Raw genomic sequence first — 19,243 nt, 5'->3', positions numbered from 1 at the left:
TCTTGGATCACACGCCCATTCCTCATGTGATCAAGCATGTCATCTAGGATGACTTGTTCCATGATCTTCCCAGGCACAGAGGTGAGTCTCATCAGCCTGTAGTTCCCGGGGTCCTCCTTGCTCCCTTTCTTGTAAATAGGAGTGACGTGACCCTTCCTCCAGTCATCCAGGACCTCACCTGACAGCCATGACTTTTCAAATATGATGGAGAGCGGCTCGGCAACCACCTCAGCCAGCTCCTTCAGAACCCTGGGATGCACGCCATCCGGCCCCATAGACTTGTACACATTCAGTCTCACGAGGCAGTAATTGTATCCTTTTTCACTTGTCTACATACTCATTGCCACATATGGCATCCTGCAATACTGCACAATCACATACACCAGCATATACCATGAATAACAATCAAGCCAGTATGAACTTCAAATTCCTTCCCGTTTGCCTACAATCCTCAGTCACTAAAATACTTAGGTAATGAAAGAGAAGCTCTGGTTTTGATGCTCTTTAAAGGAATCTTTTTCCTATTATTTATTCGGCAGCAATTCTACATTTTCTATATTTAAAACATATAAAAAATGCTGCCTTCACTGCCTCCCATAGGTTTTGCATACAAAATTTTATTTACGCACTGTCTAGGGAAACAAGAATTCTTAAAATCACAAAGAAATACTATTATCAGGCATGCAAGCTGCTCCCATACAGTTGTTTCATGTCACAGGAAGTAAGAAGAAAGCAATCTATTCACTGCTGTGAAAAACAGTATCTTAATAAAAACAGATTTTTCTTTTCTTTTTTTCCAGTATGTAAATCTTTGCAGCATAACACATGTCTGGACATTCATTTTCAAAAGCTTTCGTTCCCTTGTTTCCTTGGTATTGCCAAATATACTTCAAGAAACTTCTTGGCAAGAACTAGTGCATTTTATATCTGTAAAAAGGGGAAAAATCAACTTGCACACCATCTCTTTTGCACTTTCACCAACATACAAATATTGTAAGTGTGTTATGATGATAAAAAGAAAGCAGTACATGATTATGCTCTGCAAATGACCAATCTGAGCATTCTGCTTCTTAGGAACAATAACAAAATACAGTAAAAATATATCCCATTGTTAAATCTGGTTCAAAAAATAAAAATTCAGAAATAATGGACATAATGCTTTACTACGACTCTACAAAGCCTTTGAAGTTCTCTCTTCCTATATTTTAGGTGCCATAATAAAATAACATAATTAAAAGCAAATGTCTCCTTTTGCTTTGAGACAGCAACATGTAATGATTAAAAATTATTTATTAGAACAGTGAAATTTTACTTTATCATTTGGAGGACAGGAAACTGCATCTTGTGGAAGACCATCACGAAGCAATTTTTCCTTATTTTATTTCTTGCCCACGTTTCCACTTGTGGGTCACTAGAAGTCCTAGATCACTTTTGAGGAAAAGGAAACGGGTATGCTCATCTGAAGCAAATCATAGTTAGCCGATTCAAAACGCAATGGAGGCAATGGAAGGCCACTCTTGAGTTCCACACTTTGGATAACCCACCTAGCCTCTAACAGCTTAATGGTGCTAAGCCTGGGGCTTTAAGCAAAAGTAAATAGCATCACTCGTCTTTCTGATCAGATCCCACTGTCTTTCTGAAGAAGTCATTAGACTGGAGCTGGCCTATAGAGGACAAGATAGAAACACAGTTAAGCCAGCCACTTATCATTTTAAAAGCTTTGGACTAACTAAGAAACAAAACCCATCAGCTGTATTTCCCATCTTGCTACTGGAAATTAATTCAGCCATTAACGAGCACACTGTGTTTTGTGAACCATTCCTAAACAGTTTTCACAGAGACAGTAAAAATACGGAACATATAAACACTGACCTTGTTTCTTTTAGCCCTTCTTTCTGAATGACTTCCAGTATTTGTTTTGCGGTCATTGGTGAGTTGGGATACTTTTCCAATGCCTGAAAATAAATAATAAATGTGTAAGTGACATGACAGCTGTCCTGTGAATCTGTAAGGTTATACACCATGCAGTTCAAATACAGTCACTTGCGAAAGGCAGGGAATGCTAGTCTTGAGATCGGACTGCTTTGTCTGCTAGACGGCCAGATATAATGCAAGAAACTGCAGCAAGACTCAGGTTACTTGCTTCTTGTGTGCCTCATCTGCTGTATCGCCTGGGAAAAATTCTTATCAGGTTCCATACGAAGAGTTGAAATACGCAACTAATTTGATCACAGAGCAATAGAATTTCTTTCAAGGAGAAGGGAAAATAAAACAAAAAGCGAGAAACAACAGGACATGTTCTCCTCCCCCTCACCTTTTTTTTTTTTTTTTAATTACTTCAGAACTATCTGAGGCCACTTGAATATTTGACGCTTAGGTTTTATTGTCACCTCAGAAACAAAAAAAAAAAAAAAGAGAATTGACTCAGCTCGGGTAAAATGTTCTTTGTTTCTAAAAACAGTGAAAAATGAAGTAGTCAGAACAGTCACAGCACACAAGATGCTACATGACAGAGAGCAATGTATTTTTCCAGTTCAACTCAGTTTTCCACTCCTCTGCCTTTTCCAATCAAGCCCAGAGTAACTCATTCCTCTTTTCACATGCACTCATTTTGTACAGAATTTTCTGGTTCCCCACTTCCTTTTGTCCCAATCATTTTTAAGCTGTTAAACAAACAGCCACTCTTCTGCTCAGGTGAAGTGCCAGACTGACAGCCCTGGGAAAGGAAACCTTTCAATCAGCAGTAAAAGGTGCAGCACAGGCAACAGCAGTGCAAGCTTCTCAGAGCATCTCACCAATGTTATCTCAGCCAGAACCTGCATTTCTACCATGGGTAAACAAGACACCAGTTCAGTTTCCAGTCTTGCCTGATCCTGAGCTTCTCTCTAGTATTGAACAAAGAAAAGCAATTGTGCAAGTTGCTACTACTGCGTGGATACCTGCCCATTAGAAACTGGAGCCACCACCAAATCATATCACACTAGTCAGCAATCTGTGAAGGGAGCCAACCAGGGCTGTAATTCAAACAGCTCATACAGAGAAGCAAAGAAGCCAAAGCCTCTCTGCGCACTACCAATTGACCAGCACTGCCCACTTCCATCATTTTATAATTCTAGCCTGCTGCCTGTTCTCCCCTTTCTCATCCAAAACACAGTTTACCAAATCCTCTAGTTCTTTTGTTGCAGATGAGCTTCCTATCCTTTAACTTTCAGCTCCACAAAGAAAAATGCAGAAGTGAGGGCTGCACTAGACAAGGTCTGGGAGCTGAACTGAGCTTATCTCGTGTACATCAATAGGCAAGATTCAAAAGGGACCTGTCAGGAAAGGAAAACCGAAAGGTGATTTGAAAGGAGAAAGAAAAGTGGATAGGAAAGAGTATGACAATGAGTAAGTACAAAAAGAACTGCAAAGAGAAAAGGGCCACTGCACCGCAGTGCAAGAGAAATTGTATGACATATTACGGACAGAACCACGAAGCACATTGGAAAAATGACACTGAAGATTAAGATGAGGATGAGAAGAGATTTACATATAGGAAAAAATTGTAAGTTTGACCTTTGAAAAGACAGCAAAGAAAAGGGACAAAGTCAAATGAGAACACACCAAATCACAGGGACAAGAAGGGAACAGAACTGAACTGGGAACATTCCAGAGAGCAAACTGGAAAGAACAGAAGAGGAAAACTACACTGTACTGAACACAGCTACGAAGGAAACTGCACTTGAATGCGGGGTTACTCACTGTGGAGGATTCCCTGTTTCTCTTCCTGAGTACAGGCCCCTCAGCACACCTGGGCAGCTCCTCCCTGCAAGTGAGAAAATTTGGGTAGCCCTGTCCCCTTCTCTACAATATCACATCCTACTCTGTAGAATCAGTCAATGAGCCAAGTATTACCACGTGTGTTTGACAGTAACGGGAAGGAAACAATAAGTATGCAAACATCAGCAGTCTCCCATTCTGGACAATGGAAAAGGGAGAGCAGTTTGTGCTGAGGAAGCTGCACTGAACTGGTTGTGGAAACAATGGCCAGACAGAGGGATATGGAAGACCATCTTCAGTGAACAACAATGAAACCAACAAGCAGGATGCATAACTCTACTACAGAAAGTTTAACCAAGCCCACAGGGCAGATTTCAAATACCACAGTACGAAGAGAACACATTCAGGGTATAATGACAAACTGAGACGCGGAGTATGTTAGACAGGCTGACCGTGCCGGAGCAAACAATTGCCCATTGTGTGGACTTATTTGACTGCTGGACATGTCGCCTGGGCTGCAGTTCATACACCCTATGAATTTAATTCTCTTCATCTAACCCTTTAAATAGAGGCCTGTTATTTAAAGAACTGTTTGTGTCCTAACTGAAAAGCATAAATTCTCCAATTCAGACGCTACTTAATTTGAAAACCATTTCTCAGGCACTTGATTAAGTTTTCTTTATCAGAACAAAGATTAATTTAAGAAAACCTTAACTAGTACGGTTTTTTTCCCCCTCCATCTTGTACTCTCCACTTGTAACATTTAGTCTAACTATTTATCACCGTAAAAAAAGAAAAAAAATTACTTAAAAAACCATTTTAATGACAATCCCAATATTTTCTTCCCCCTAGTTATGGAAAATAGCATCAGAGTATTATTTAAGAGTCTGTGAGCTAATGAATACACCGAACAGATAATTGCACGAGTGTCTCTTGCTTCCATACCTCACCATTAACATTACTAAAAGCCCTCAATCCCTTTTGCATTTCTAGACTTTTAAAAATAATATCAGAAATTCAAATTGAATTACTGACTGTCCCCCTAAGGCAAATAAAATCCTAAAATGCCATAGCATACTTGAGTCATAGACTGCTGGGTCAGACAAACTAATGCACATAGGAGGAGGAAGCCTTTATCTGTTTCAAGTATCTTTCTCCTTCCTCCCACTCCATCCACCAACACTCACACAGTGTATGGGCAGTGACTAACAATGCTGGAATTAAAATAGGCCAAAGGACTGTCATGAAAACTATGATTGTTTTGATGTGTTTTGCTGCAAAGGACGGTGGTGGAAGAATGGTTTGCACTGACTGCAACCTCTATCACCGAGAATCAAATATGCTCTATTTATTCCTGCCATTCAACTACAGCCTTAAAAAAGGACAGCCACTAAATTACTGGGACAAATCATTTGATACCCATCAGGATAGCCTAGAAGAGAGCAGAAGGAGACATTGCACTGAACACAGTCTTGGTGTCTGTTCCAACTCTGGTTAATACCTCAAAGAGAAGGCAACTACAAAGCAGTAGAAGAAATCAAACCTCCCTGCAAATGGCAGCAGCCTGACAAACTGTTTCACCCGTACATACCAATGCACAACTTGAGCAATATTAAACAACTAGATGAATGCCATGAACGCACACGTTCCCAGTTCCAGCTGAAAAGTCTTGTGAGTCACATATTACAAGAAGAAATCCAAATTCCCTTCCTCAGCAGGGTATCTATCTTATGTATATCTACGCTGCTCAAAAAATGTCAGGTGCTACACTGGAGAAAAGCCACTTTCCAATGACCGGGTAACAAGAGGACTCTGAAGCAGTCTCAAAATTCTGAGCTCTGCATAAAAGACAAATCCTGCTAACCTATGAAATGGCCAGTGTAGCTAACTTAATTTATAAGTACAGCTGCTTGAATTAGATCTGCTCAACCATCTGCAACTCAGCCACTAGAGGGAACACACGTAGAGGAACAGCATGAAGAAAACTAGAAAGTAAAGCTCGCCAACACAAACATTGTCCTGCAAAAAGAAAGAAGCTTTGACAGAGAAACAGCCATTACTCCTGCATGTAGGAGTTACGATGTTGACAGAAAATGATGCTTCTAAAGACAAACCTAGTGTGGACTGAAACAGTGCTGCGGTCCAAATGCAGCGGCTTGGTCCAGTGCTCTTGGTGATACTGATTGTTGAGTCCAGTAAGTGAGACAGAGCCATGCCTTTTTCTGCAAGCTGCCCGCAGGGATCTGAAGGTCAGACTGCTGACAAAACTCAGAATCATTTTATCACATCTGCTCACTGTCCAACTATATGCTGAGCCACTACACACAAACTGGAGCAGCTCCCTTTAGAACGTTATTTAAATAATTCAGGAGGAGAAAAAGGAATAGTACAGTTATTGCCAGAGCTCCCACTCGGCAGCTAAAACAAAAGTAAGGCTAAACTGCACAAAAGACATTCTTTACTGCCCAAAAAGAGAAGGGTAAATAGAAGAATAGAAAAATATCTTTCTTTCTTCTAAGCAGAATATGCATCATCTTTTCTAGACACCCATTCCTAGATTAATAAATAGAAAGATGGAGTTCCAAACAGGGTACAAGAACAGCATCCTGGAATAAATCCAGCATTGTCTTTTTCATCTGCTTGTGTGAGGTTCACAGGAGGACTGATTTTATTGTGGGAAATGTCCCACTCAAATCTTTTGTATTCATTTTTGATTAACGGCTGTAGTCATTGGGGAATTTTGGGCAGCCTGGTAAAAGTTCAAAGCCCTTTGTGTGAAGAAAGATGGGTAAATGGTTAGGAGAGGAGAGGGCATAGATAGGATGTACAGCTGGAGAAGAAAGGAATTGGATAGACATGGATGAGGAAAAGAAAACTGAAAGACTGGGAGGAGAAAGGGTACACAAGATGTGAAGGGGAGAGAGGGAATAACAAGGGAAGATGCACTACAAGCTATCTTAACAGTTCTCAAACAGAGGTTCACGGAGCTCTTGCTGATAGTGATTAAGAGAAAGGTAAAGGGTAATTTCCAAGTACTAAAATATTAAAAGAAGCTGAAATGGGAGTAATAACTCTTCTCATAGGCCTTTTGTCTTTGTGCAAGCACTGTTACTGTAAGGAAGGTACAAAATTTGAGTGGAGGTAATTGCACTTCACCAGAAATGTCTTTCATGAAATGCTCTATATCATGCATTTGGCTTTGTAACTCGTGCTTCGTTACATCAGAAAGCAAAGCAAAAATCAAGCAAGGAAAGGAGCAAAGATTTAAAAAGAGCAAGAAAATCACATGAAAATACCTAAACTTGCTGAAATATATTAAATGAAGTTTTACATCACTTCTGTGCTTACTTACTAATCCACACTTATTTTAGGTTCCAAGGTAACGCTACTGGCATTGAAAGCTCAAATGGTTAAAGAACACTTTGAATCCATATTCCCCAGCCCTCTTCCAATCAAAAGCATTTTAGCACAGTTCCTTTAGCATGAACTAAAGGCAACAACAATTTCTAATGCGGAATTGTTTGTAAGCTGATCTGAAATAGCCTAACTTTTCTAACCTGCCAGACACAAAAAGCAATATAATCTCCTAAAATACTGAATGAAAGAAGGAGAAAGAAAGAAGCTGAATGATTTAGATTTTTTTTTTTTTTATTTCTCTTCATTTCTTTGACCAGCTTGTCTGAAGCTTGCTCTGAGATTTCTGAACCCTTTTATTGGTTTTATTTATCCATTTGCAACGTCACACTTTAAACTGACAGAAAGGCAGCAATGCTGCTTTGGAAATTCCAAATAAATCCGACCCTTGACATTTTGAATTAAAAAGAAACTGGATTACAAATCACTTAAAATTAAAAATATAATCATGTTATTTCTTTTAAAAGTCAAAGTTCTATCAGCAAAGACATCTTGGCATTGCCAGCAGTCTCATCCATCACACTAGAAAACGTATGGAAAGCTTTCAACTCTCAACAACTGGCATCTTCTAACAGTTTACCAATCTGGTCTAATATAATGAAAGAAAAGGAGGCTTTCATATTTCTCTCCCTAATGATTTAATCAGTCTGCCTGAACAACTGGGAACTTTTATTTAAAGGATCTGCTGGCACAGATCCATGAACACCTCCGTAAGTCTAACAGGATGAACTCAGTGAGTATGCAGGATTCTATCAACAAAGGGTGTGAGATGAGGATCAAAGATACATATCCCAGTGAGCACGATGTCAAACTTTCTACCATGGAATGGGTTCCACGACTACTAGCAGAACTACTAGCGATAACTTCAGTTCAAGTGGTGAAGCTTTCAGACTTTCAGAATGCACAACTCTGACGGTGCAGTACAGTCCTTGAAGACTTCTGCTTAGCCATGCACGCCTTACCTCTTCTTGCTTTATATCACAACACCCCACTGCCTTTCTCTGCTCAGCCTTTCTTGGCACACAAAGTGATACTCTTGCCTTTTGAGGTATTGCAATGCCTACCACCTTTCCACATCCCCATTGTAAAAAAAACTTTCTTACCTGTACTTTACCACAGTACACTCTCACAGTACATTCCTATGTCTTTTACATCCTGATGCATTAGCACATCAATGCAGATGTTTCATTGCTGTGGGCTCCCCAAAACCAAACACAGGGACATGGCCAAGGTAGCCCAAACGTGCACGTTGTAGCTCTGGGATGCTGACAGGACAAATTGCATTGTGAACCTTCCACAGCTTGTAGAATATAATCTGTCTACTAAGTTTAGAAAATTACTGCAGAAGTTTCAATTTCTAGCATCAGTACAGTCAGCTGAAAAACATGGGTCATAGCTGTTTACAGTAATGAATCGTTATTTCAAAGAAGAGACCAGGAGCAAAAACCAGCTCCATCACCCCAAAACATACTGAAATCTACACTAGTTCAGGGATCAAACAAGCCACAATCCTGAAATGTCTCTAATTCCAGCAGGGATAAAAATTCCCCTTTGGTTCTTCCCCCTGTACAAAATGAAGAGAGGCCATGCTTAGGTGACTGGGACTAAAGGGGTGGAATGGATATGAGTTCCTTGTCAGCTGCCTTTATGCTACAGATAACAGAAGAAAGAACTACCAGCAATGTGAACATGCTCATCACTACTCATGGAACAATACAAAAACAGTAAGAAGCACCAAACCACAACCATAGTTACCTCCCTATACACTGTGTGCATTATTGAAAGCTGATATACTTTTTTTTTTTTTGGACATACTGATAAAAGTACTGCTGCATGACCAATGTTTCAGCACAGAAAAATAAAGAAGTATATGAAGAGTAAAACTTCCCATAAAAATCAATAGAGAGAACGTGTATGTGCTAGTTTTAAAAGCCTTCATTGCTTAATTTCCTCAGGCAAATGTAATGTGTAAGGGTTACTTTTAATGTGAGAAATAAAATTCCTACTGGCTACTCTCTGAATGCAGCAGACTTAACAAGAGGTGACAGTTACGCCGGTTTTGTTGCCATTGCTTTATTACCAGAGCTTATCTTGTTCGACAGTGTCCTAAAGATACAGATCCAACATTTCCAGAAGGTGGAGAAAAAAAAAAAAAAGAGGAGAAAAATAAAAATAACAAGTCCGGAATCACAGCAGAATACAAATCAACCACGTTAACTATGTATTCTAGCTAAATATTCTAACCTACCAGTTTTGGCCATTTTAAGCATTTTATCCAGGTAAAAATCACCTAGTAAAAAGACAAGACAAGCTTCATGCTGCAGCTGGCACTGACTCCACTGATGTACCGTGAATACATTTAAGCAGCCAAGAAGCACTTCTCTTCATGCTTGTAAAATATGGCTGATGACAATAACCACGTAAATGAAACTGTTACATTTATACTTCCATTTTAATTCTATAAGATAAATGGCAAGAAACTACCTCATGAAACTTGCAGCGCATTTTGATGCTTATGTGAAAAGCCAATATAAAAGCCATTGATCCTCTTAACCTCACAGGGAAAGTCCATAAACTTCGCAACTCAGCTGTTTGCTCTGTTTCTCCCTCACAGGATGATACACGGTACTGCTCCCTTCAGATTAATAAGCAGAGACACAGAAAATGACTAAGAGTATTTCTTAGTAACTTTATCCCTGAAAGAAAGACCAGACTGTGTCTAAAGCATGAAAAACACGGAAAGAAATTCCTGAAAGGCATGCAGCAAGTGATAGAGACAGAAAAAAGGGAAAAAAATCCCTTGCAATTACAGGAAGCAAAACAAAAGTCACTTTCAGCTCCCCGAGCCCACCTGAAAGTGCTGCAGTTTGGTTGATGGTGGAATTGTTTATTTTGTTGTTGTTGTTTTCTTTACTGTTTGGTTGTTTTTCTTTTGTTTTAATAGGAGTTATACTTTCTTGTCAGAATTGTCAATACAAAACAGTAGCATCTGAACAGTCCTAGTGCATTATATACATTCTTCCCTCAGAGCTGACAATGATTTCACATGAGTTTTTACTGTTTAGAATCATGACATCATTGCATACAGAATTTAGTTCACTGGCACAACCCAGATCTACTGCTTAAATTGCTCCGAGAGCAGATATGATAAGTCATGTTTTTGAACTAAAGAAATACAGCCTTCACATAGAACATGTAAAGAGAGAATTCTTTTGTTAGCTGTCAGTGGAATTTTGCTATCTCTGCTAAATATATAATGGTTAGTGTCATAACAAAGATCAGCCATCACGTTATAGCATTTATCTTCATGAGTGAAGAGAGGAAGGGCTACTGTGATTTATCCCATCTCTCCTCATGAGACGATTAATGTCATAAGAGATTAGCCTTCAGTATTGACTTGTACACATAATAAAATATAGGGCTGGAGTGGGATGCTAGGCAGTTCTAATTGCCACAGATTTGGAAGCCCACATTACTTACAGATGGCACAGTTGACAATTACTCATCTAAGATTTTCAAAAATAGAAGAATATTCTATGGTTCACTAACTCATATCCATTTTATATCACTTGTTCAGTCCTTCTTATCAGTCCTTCCACACAATCCTTTCCCCCATCTCATCACCCAGCTCCACCCACAGTTGTCCTGTTAAACATAACATTTAATGCAGAACATAGTGGTGGCCTGCAGTGATATTTGTAGCATCTGTTCAAAGGTTTGAAAAATACACTATTAAACAACTTTTACTAAGAAACATTCGTCGCAGTAGTCAGATTAGAAAGAATGTATGATGGCTTTCTATCTGCGTTTGCATTCATTTCCAAATACATAAATAAAAGTCAGTATTTAAGGAGCTTCTCCAAGTTCTGCAAAAAGTTACATGATCGTTTCTTCCCCGGGATCTTGTAAACTAATCAGACTCATCTCAACTTAATGATTTCTCAAAACTCTGTTACTTTGGAGAAAGGGTATGTATATTAAGTTGTTTACATGCTTCTGGAATGTTGTAAAATTACAACAATGTTTCAGATTATACTGCAGTGAACACCGTGATAAGTAGAAGTTCTGTTAAAGAGGAAATAATGATTTTTCCTCAAAATGGAACACAAATTTTCTGTATTTTCTTAAGTTCTCATTTTCTGGATACTGCTAAATCATGCTACACTGGGTGAAATTTAATCCTCGATATGAATGGCTTTTTCCGTTAAAAACAGCAATCCTTTACATTGGTTTGCATCAAATATAGTGAGTTATTAGAGTTCTCACCACAAGCATTATCGTGATCTAGACTCCTCAAATACCGACTCAGACATTTTTATCAGGCTGTTAATTACAGCCACATAAATTATAATCAGCAACTGAGGCCAGCCCTGTCCCTGAGACCAGCCAGATCACAGGGTAGCAGTATGGAAGGTAAGGGCAAGGAAGAAGTATCATGAAAGCGAAGGATATTTCTAATTGATAATGAGTGGACAGGAGAGAAAGATCAATGGAACCTTATCAGTACAGCTGTCTTCCAACTGACTGCTGATTTCTCTTACAGATTTGAAACAAGGAGCAATCACTCGGCATCGGCAAACCAATTCATGGGGCCTCCAGCCTATGAAAAAGAAAGATGAACTGTGACCTCAGAACTGGTCTAGGTAAGGAGACAAAACATTGATTGTTAGAACAACAGTTTGTATCCTGCTTTGAGATCTGATTACAGAATGTCTCTTCCTCCATAAGGGAAAAAAACTGAAAACATTCAGGACAGTCTGTAGTCGTCCCAACTCCTGAACCTGTTTGAAGGCATTATTCCAAACTATGTGCTCAAATTCCCAAAAATCAAGCTGGACAATAGCTGAGCAGGCTGCAGTGGGAAATGACCAGCAAGTCATCCATCACACAACTCCTAACACTGAGTTCTGGAATCACAACGAAGTAATTGGTCAACAGAGAGGAATCACAGAGGATTTTCTAAAGGAATACAAATATACAGACCTTTTAAAGCTAGGCTTCCTGTTCAAGACAAACATCTGTCTCTAAGGGTCATTAACTTCACAGTGTATTTCTTACCTAGGATTCTTCGCTGTTAATCAGATTCAACTGTTACTTCAACTGAAGTTAAGAAAGAAAACTCAAAAAAAAACAAACCATAAAGGGGCAAAACATGGCTGAAGCCTATTTGGCATGTTTTTCACACTTTCCTGTAAGCATCAACACACATACATTCATATATCTGAGGATCTGAGTCTTCCCAAAGTCACATCTCCTCAAGAAATGCAGCACTATCTAATTGTCATCAGCTCCTAGGGAATGCTACTGGCAAATAATTTCTGTGTCTGTAGGGTTTAGACACAACATTTCAGATTTAGTACTTCAAGAGATTATATTCATGCTTGTTTGAACTAAATCTTCAATTCCCCTCCCTCCAAAAAAGGCAAGCAAGAGAAAAATGAGATCTGTTCTACACGAAAGTTACATAGCTTCAGCTTGGGCTTCCAGTGTAACTACTGAATTTATACCATACCTTTGAACCAATGCGGGTTGGTAGGGAGATGCAGCTCAAATCCAGGAATCCATCTTTAGTTATGTCAGGCAATCTCATCCAAAGACATAAAAGTATACACAGAGAATTTAGGCACTACATTCTTGAAGGTTAAAACAAAAATAAATTGCATTGTTCAGAACCATAAGAAAACTGTCACTTCTTCAAGCATTGCATCAGACCAAGTTCTGGACACAAAGATTCCAGGGTATAGGCATTTTCTGAGGGTCTAGAAATAACCTGGGTAAGATCATTTGAGTTCATTCTGAAAAATCTTATTACCAAACAGATAAGAGAATATTGGAGAAGACAAACTGGTCTTTTCAATTATTTCATAGGGATTACTTATAATTTCAACAGTAATACTTTGGCTGAGATAGCCACACTGCAAACTGTTCTAGATGGAACGCGACATAATAAAAACACAGTATTTCATTTCCAAGACAAAGGTTTTATCTTTCACAGACAAGAGAAGACACCATTTTATTTTTTCATTTCCAACTGTAAGGTTTGAGAAGCAACTGAACTTGAAAGAGGAAAGTTTGGGGACTTCAATGTGTTACCTCATTACGTGAAGTGGTTGCAAAACAAATAAAATGTAGTTTTATCATAGAACTTAGAAGTATTTCTTCTCTATTTCCCTCATTTTCAGTCAGATTTTTTTTCTTCTCCTTTATCTTTACTATTCCTCATGGGTAAAAGAATATTCCCTTCTCTTTTTCACTGTTTGCCAAAGCAGCTCCATCAGCTGAGTAAATCAGTATTACTCAGGCACACTTTCTTTTTAGCACATGACACACCAGCAAACAAACTCAGCTTCATTTTCTTCTAATCCCAGAAAATGTACGCAAGTACTAAAAGTAACAAGCATTATAACTATTATTATGTATGTTTGCAGCTTTTAAATAAAAACCATTTATTTCAGAACATTAATCCTCAGAATGTTTTCCCCAGATCCCTCTTCTGCCACTCTGAAATTGTTCTCTACAATCAATTCCAACATTTAACAACACTTTAACTAACACATGAAACTTCTTGCCATAACAGCTCTCAGACTGCTGGTAACAGCAAACAGGTGCAGTGATTATATTAAATAGAAAAAGACACCTCTCAATCTCTTTGCAGCTCTTTCAGGAGAATTTCCCAACTGCTGTGTGTGTACATCAGCCTCCACAATCTAAGCAGCCTCTTTTGCAGTTCTGGCTCAGAATGAAAATAGGAACATTATTTTACTGCAACATTACTTTAAACAGCTTGAAACATTCTTCTGCAGCACAGACACTAATATACTGAGTATACTGTAGAAAATAAGTTTATCCTCATTAAAGAAAAACATATCTAGGTACCATATATATATATATATATATAGAGAGAGAGAGAGAGAGAGACATACACAGATATTCTATATATGTATAATTAGCAGAAGCATTAAAGATTTCAAAAATCATAGCAAGTTGAGCATGTTTTGGATTGTTTGACACATCATCTCCAAGCACAGCAGACAACCCCACAGACAAATGGAAACAGAAGTGTTCCCTACTGCAACATATTACCTCTTGTTAGTAATCTACAAAAAATTCTGAGAATTAATCCTGATATAGCAAACTAATTTGAAAGATCAGGATATCCTTCATTTTTTTGTTTTGTATTTTAAACAGACTAAAAGACAACAAGACAATACTCTCTGGTCCACCTTCCAAATCCATACAAAATAACCTTGATCAAATGTTTTGATTCTATTATTTCAAAATTTATTTTTTTTTCCTAGTTTCTTCACCTCCTGCCATCACAGATTTCAACCCCACGGTTCACAGACAGCTGGAAGAGTCCACAAATCACAATAGCTCAAATGACTGCTCAGACACTGACTTTATCCTTAATGTCTTTGACTATGCCCACTCCTTTCGTTGCTCATCCTATGTGCTATATCCTGCGATCTGCCAAACCAACACAAACTCGTTTACTTCTTGCACGTTTATGTTCTCTTTCATTGGACAAGTCCCCAGGCAGCCCCGTATGAGTTCAGTAGTCTCCTCACTGTCGCCGCCGCTGTGACCTGGAGGCTAAATTAATAACCCACAATGAACATCAAACACTTACTGCAAAGGACTGATCACAGCACACACACTGAAAGGTACTTAGTAAATGCAGCAATCATCAGCAATGGATGAGTAATGGATGTATACAGCATGCAGTAACTTGCACAGCCAGACTGATAAAAATCTCCAAATTTACCTTGTGAAGTCACAGCACTCTAGTTCTTAAGTGCTTTTAGTATTCTGAAAAAGAACGTTTTAACATCACAACCACTTAGTGAAGCACGCTGAGTCCTTGGAACACTCCATCACAAGGAGCACAAAAGATCCTTCATCACAGGATAACTGCAGTGCTCTAACTAGCTTAAACCAGTAATTCCATTTTCTCTCAGTATCTATTCTTTGAGGGCTGATCATGCATTCTGTAAACCACAGCATTCACCAACAGACTTTAACTAAGGAAGATGAATATCACTCCACACCAAAGACATAGGGTTCATTATCACTGACAAGTTCCAGTCAGATGGGTAACTCTCTTTCCAAAAGCAACAGGGGAAATTGGCAGTGAGTTGGCTGATCTCCGAGCACTGACGGGAGGAAACAATATTTTAGCATGAAGAATTTAGTTTGCAAGATGAAAAAAACAAACAACTGGACCAAGAGCTCTGCAGAGCTGAGAGTAGAGAGTATTGAGAGTAGCAGCTATTGCTAACCACTTCCCCAGAGGATGCTGAGACTCATTATGGGCAGACTGAATGTCCCAAGCATTCAGACTTCTGTATTTGATTCTCTCAGTCAGTCTCACAGAGCTGTAAACCAATACTTGATACAGCATATACTATTTGGACAGCTAAATCGGGAATCTGAGGAACCAGGACAACATCAAAACAGCAATCTTTATTCAGACTTCCCATGAAATATTACTTGCCGGGACACCTGGCAAAAAGTACTTCAACTATTGCTCAAGAGGCTACTGTTGAACTATGATCTATACTTGAAGTCTCCAGCTGCTCACACGTATTGAGTTTGTATGATGAGGTTTTGGTAGCGGGAAGCTGCAGGAGTGGCTTCTGTGAACAGAGCCCAGCAAATGCCAATGGTAGATTTAGTCCCACCAAATGGGATGCACCGCTGAGCCCATGAGTGACACTGTTTATGCCTCTGGGAGAGCAGATTTAAGAAAAAGAAACTGCTGCACAGTAGCAGATGGGAGGAAGGAGTGAGAAAACATGAAAGAAACAGCCATGCAGACCCTGAGGTCAGTGCAGAAGGAGGGCAGGAGGTGCTCCAGGCACAGAGCAGAAGTTTCCTGCAGCCTGTGCAAAGGCCCATGGTGGAGCAGGTTGTCCCCCTGCAGTCCACAGACACCAGATGGAGCAGATCTCCATGTACAGCCTGTGGAGGAACCCATGGTACAGCAGTGGATCTGGCCTGATGGCTGTGGCTTCCTTCATGGACAGCCTTCACAGGAGCAGTCCTAGGCTCGAGCTGCTGCCTCTGGAGAGGTGGGACAGGAGGGCTGGCAAACCGACCTGCCACCTGCCAAGACCTGTACTGGAGCAGCTCGCTTCTGAAGACAGGGCCCCGTGGTGTTGGAGCAGTGCTTGAAGAGCTGCTGTCTGCAGGAAGCCCACACAGGATCAGTTTGGGAATGATCCCACACTGTAGCAGCGAAATAGACTGACAACAAGGGAGTGGCAGAGACAAGGCATTACGCACTGACTGCAGGTCCCATTCTCCTGTGCTGCCCCAGGTGAAGAGATAGAAGGTGGTGGATGGGGGGGAAGGCGGTTTTAGTTTTCTTTTAGGTCACACTCACAGAGTTGCAGTCAGTGGCTTGATGTCCAAGTAAACACCAGCGATAACTGACCTTCCTCAGGGGGTCAGTACTAGGACTGATGCCATTTAATGTCTTTGTCAGCAATATGGACAGTGGGATTGAATGTACCTTCAGCAAATTTGCTAAGTACACCAAGCTGTGTGATGTAGTCAACATGCTGTAAGGCTACGATGCCAACCAGAGGAACCTTGTCAGGCTTCAGAGGTGGGCCCATGAAATCTTCATGAAGTTCAATCCCAAGCACAAATACAAGCTAAGCAGAGAATGGATTGAGAGCAGCCCTGAGGAGAAGCACTTGGGGACTCTGATGGATGAAAAACCTCAACAAGAGCCACCAATGCGTGCTTACAGACCAGAGGGTTAACTGTACACTGGGTTTTATAGTGGCCTTCCAGTATTTAAAGGGTGCCTTATAGGAAAGACAGGGAGAGACTTTTTAAACGGGCATGTGGTGATAGGACAAGGGAGAATGGTTTTCAACTAAAAGAGATTAGACTTAGATTAGACATTAGAAATAAATTCTTCACTGACAGCAGAGATGCACTGCAACAAGTTTCCCAGAGAAGTTGTGGATACTCCATCTCCGTAGGCATCCAAGGCCAGGCTGGATGGTGCGTTAGAAAAACTGATCTAGTGAAAGGTGTCCCTACATACAGCTGGGGGTTGGAACTAGATGGTCTTCAAGATCCTTTCCAAATCAAACCATTCTAGGACTGTAGGATTATTTCTCACTTCTCTGGTCTAGTAATAGACAAACTATGAGTACTGCTCCAAAAGTAATGCCTCCTATTTTATTATGTTGGTCAGCAATATCAGAGGCAGTTGTTGATGGTAATAACAGCAGAGGTTGAACCTTCCCATCAATATTGTGTTACATCTTTCTTCTGTGTGACAGATGGCAGCAGGGGGCAGCCTGATAACATGGTGTCCGACGTGGAAGAGTGTATGAAGCAAGAGTGTGTTACTGAATTCCTCTCGGCAGAAAAAACTGCTGAACCTTATGGAGATCAAACAGTGGATGTGAGCATGGTGATGCAGAGGGTGGCGCATTTTAGCAGGGGCAAAAGCAACATGAAAAACCAGCCACGTTCCAGACAGCCATGCAGATTTTTACAAGCATGGCATGTAGGCTCTTGTTCATTGCAGATGAAAATCATACAATCATAGAATTGCTCAGGTTGGAAAAAGACCTTAAAGATCATTGAGTCCAACCACGACCTAACCATACTACCCTAACTCCCACAACCCTCTGCTAAATCATGCTCTTGAACACCACATCCAAACGGTTTTTAAACACATCCATGGATGACGACTCAACCACCTCCCTGGGGAGCCTGTTCCAGTGCTTAACAACCCTCTCTGTAAAGAAGTTCTTCCTGATATACAACCCAAACCTCCCTGGAACAACTTAAGGCCATTTCTCCTCTTCCTGTCACTAGTGAGAAGAGATCTACCCCATTCTCGCTGTAATCACCCTTTAGGTATTGAAAGACAGCAATAAGGTCTCCCCTCAGCCTCCTTTTCCCCAGACTAAACAGCCCCAGTTCCTCCAGTCGCTCCTCATAGGGCATATTCTTCAAGCCCTTCACAAACCTTGTTGCCTTTCTTCGGACCTGCTCCAGCTAATGGTGACAACTATGTTGAAAAACAGCGTTTTGTAGCTGAGAATTCACTCTATCAGTGTTCCATGTTTCCATGGAAATAAATAGGAGGCATTACTTTCAGAGTAACTCATGTATATTAACCTCCCTACACTGAGTTCATTTTGCCTGACATTAATTTGTGAGCTACCTCCCTGTTCTTGCCTCAACCCCTGAGCCCTTTACCATTTTATTTTTTCCCCCTGTAATGTTATAAACAGATGATAATACCAAGGTGGCAAAACCTAGCTACAGCAAATGAGAATGAGCGCAAACGCATCAGCCAAAGATGCAGAAACAAAGGAAAAGAGCTACTTACCTTTGGAAGGCCTCAGCTAGAGAGGGATCTCCAGAAAGAGATGCCCTCACCTCTACTGTCAACCCTTAAATGAAGTGTGGGAAGGTGTGGATCCCAGCTCCACCTCTTCCAGTCACTCAGATGCACTGTATGCTCCCCTGGGTTGGCCCTGCCTTCCCACCAGGTGCTCCATCACTGGTTCAAGCCATGACTTAGCATTTCTGCTACACCCCCTATTCTTTTGAGGAAGGGGAATGAGAGAACGGTTGCACCAGATTTCAGCTGCTGATCAAAGTAAAACCACAACAATACATACACCAGGCATAGTAAATTAAACCATTATTTTAAAAGATTAATAGTCTTATAAGCAGTAGATATGCCACGTACTAGAGTTTTGCCTTTCATTCCTATGATTCTGCCCAATGGACCCAAGTATCCAGCCATTCCTTTGCTGTGTGCCTAACAGACAGCAGATATTCAATAATGCAGTACAACTTGACAGCACAGCATCCTGAGAACATGACAAAAGGAAAACAAATAACCCATTCAGCAAGGACTGCCAACATAGCAGAACTAGCTACACAGATTTCTCTTAATCTTGGCAAAAAAAAAAAAGTTTCAAACTGAGAGCTCAGTACAAGAACAATCCATGCAAGTGCTGTGTAGTCTCTGACACCTTCAGTACTTTACACAGTGGTGGAGCCACGATCAGCTTGAAACCAGGGG

The 19,243-nt window shown here is 40.3% G+C and overlaps 1 long non-coding RNA gene across 3 annotated transcripts in view; it reads right to left on the bottom strand.

Moving 5' to 3' along the window:
• The window catches only part of LOC146544712 (uncharacterized), a 42,151-nt gene that overhangs the window by 14,460 nt on the left and 8,448 nt on the right, over positions 1-19,243 (bottom strand). The window contains exons 2-3 of one of the 3 annotated variants that reach the window (XR_014882493.1): positions 1,873-1,955; positions 905-927 (exon numbers count right to left, since the gene is read on the bottom strand). This is a non-coding gene — a long non-coding RNA (uncharacterized LOC146544712). The other 2 variants (XR_014882492.1, XR_014882491.1) reach the window with 2 other exon arrangements.

Source organism: Meleagris gallopavo, chromosome 3 (assembly GCF_905368555.1).
Source record: "Meleagris gallopavo chromosome 3, MGAL_WU_HG_1.1, whole genome shotgun sequence".
Taxonomy (NCBI): domain Eukaryota; kingdom Metazoa; phylum Chordata; class Aves; order Galliformes; family Phasianidae; genus Meleagris; species Meleagris gallopavo.
The sequence above is the reverse complement of the archived record's forward strand: the minus strand, read 5'-3'. Positions and strand labels throughout refer to the sequence as shown.